Consider the following 2,278-nt stretch of genomic DNA (forward strand, 5'->3'; position numbering starts at 1 on the left):
TTTTCTGTTTTAAATTACATTCTTCAAGCTTCAACAGAAACATTGCTTCTTTCTAAAACCTTTCTCCAACCAAGTGCATGATTTTGATGTTTCTACACTGTGATTACTATACCTTTTGTATGATTACATCATCTTATCACACTGTATTTTAATTGTTTGTTTACATGCATTTCTAGTCCACTAGACTAGTGGGTCTCAAAGTGTGATCCTCTGACCAGTAACATCAGCTTTGCTTTGGAGTTTGTTAGAAATGCAAATTTTCAGTCATCACACCAGATCAGAAACTCCAGGGTTGAGCCCAGCAATCTGTGTTGGGGGAAAATCATTTAATATCTTATGATAGGGGAAGACTGGCTGGCCATAGTAGCATACTGAGAAACATGGAAATTATTTAGAAGATGCATGACTACTGACAAATACTGTCTTCCATGCCAACTTTTCTTAAAGTGACTGGCAACCTCAAGGAAGTCCAAAGTGCCACAAAGCATCTCAACACTTGTTTTAATTTGCAGCTATAACAAACTACCACAAATTTTCTGGCTTTAAACAACAAAGTCTGAATTCCTGCTGGAGGCACCAGGGGAGAATCCATTTCCTCAGTTTTTCTAGATTTCAAAGCTACATACATTCCTTGGCTTGTAACCTCTTCCTCCATCTTCAAAGCTAGAAATGGCTAACTGAATCTTCTCGATGATGCCATCTCTCTGCTTCTAATCTTCTGCCTTCCACTTTTCTTTTTTTTTAATTGTATTTTTTTTACTTAATACATTCAGAGACTTATATAAATTAGCTATTTATTAAAAATGTTACTCTCAACTGTGTTAAGTGTTTCAAGAGAATTCTGTATATACACAACCTGATTTGCTATAACAGAATTTTCAGAAGCTATACAAATCTTTAGTAACAAATCAACTTAAACTTTTTTGGAAATAATTTCTACTAAAGATTCATAATTAGCACAGTCCTTCAATGACTGTACAAGTTCATCCAGTAGGTACTCTCCTTGCATAAAAGTTTCAAGATCATGAAGTGACTTGTTTATTCTGTGATCTGTGACCCGGTTCTGTGGAAAATTATATGTTCTTATTTTCTCTGACCTTCCTTTTGTGCCATTCTGAATCCTCCTAGCATTGTATCGTTTACTTGTTTCTTCTTCTAGCTGCAGGCTGTACAGTTTTGCACATAACTGTCTCATAGCCATCTCTTTATTTTTCAGTTGAGATCTTTCTTGTTGGCATTTGGAAACAATACCCGTTGGGAGATGAATGATCTGGACAGCACTGTCCATGGTGTTCACTGCTGCCCCCCGGCTCCACTGGCTCACTTAGTATCAATCCTCAGATCCTTAGGATTAATCACCAGGTTAGTCTCGGTGGGCTGGGGTAAGATGGCTACAGTCATGGTGCTGGTGTGGATGCGGCCTTCTTCTCTGCCCTGGGCCGTCTCTGGACTCTGTGCACACCTCCTACAAACTTCATGTGCTTATAGGCTCCTGAACCCGCAATGCTGGCGGACGCATGTCTAAGGCCACCTATGTCACTTGGAAAATATTCCAGGGTTTCAAAATGCCATCTTTTAAATGCAGCATACTGCTGATACATATCAAATATCTCTGAGGGAAACAACATTGCCTCCTGATCCCCAACTCCTGCAGTTACTTCCAGGATCAAATCATTTTTATCTGTTTCTTCTGAGGGAACCAAAAGTAAGATAATCTGATGCTTTAATTGAGCTATTTCTTTTTCACATGAAGTTATTTCATTTTCGGCAAGTTTCCTTAAGTCCCCATTTTCATCTTACAAAATATACCTCCTCTTTCCTCTATCTGATGGACAACATGCAGCTTGGCGCTTGAGGAAGGTCGGCAGGGGCCCGCCGCAGGCAAACAGCTCCTCCAGGGGCAGGTTACCGCAGCTTAGGTGTCCGCGGGCCGGGACAACATCCTGGCGGGCCCAAAAGCCCCGAAAAACATTCCAAAGTAACGGGGAGCGCATAACTACAGCCAGTCCACCATGGCAGACAAGATCCGGAAGTTGCCACTTTTCTATTTAAGGACCTGTGTGATTATGTTGGGCTCAGCTGCATAATTCAAGCTGATCTCCTTGTTTTTGGGTCAGCTGATTAGCAACCTTAATTCCATCTTGCTGTGTAACATAACATGTTCAGAGATTCTAGGGGTCAGGAAATAGACATTTTGGTGGCAGAGGCATTATTCTGCCTAACGTGATATTTGTGCTTGACTTTTCTAGATTTAAGTAAAATCAGTATTGCCTTCTAC

The 2,278-nt window shown here is 40.6% G+C and overlaps 1 pseudogene; it reads right to left on the reverse strand.

Moving 5' to 3' along the window:
- Positions 1-831: 831 nt before the first annotated feature.
- LOC136154099 (peptide chain release factor 1-like, mitochondrial) lies at positions 832-1,994 on the reverse strand (annotated as a pseudogene).
- Positions 1,995-2,278: the final 284 nt, after the last annotated feature.

This window comes from Muntiacus reevesi, chromosome X (genome assembly GCF_963930625.1).
Source record: "Muntiacus reevesi chromosome X, mMunRee1.1, whole genome shotgun sequence".
Lineage (NCBI taxonomy): Eukaryota > Metazoa > Chordata > Mammalia > Artiodactyla > Cervidae > Muntiacus > Muntiacus reevesi.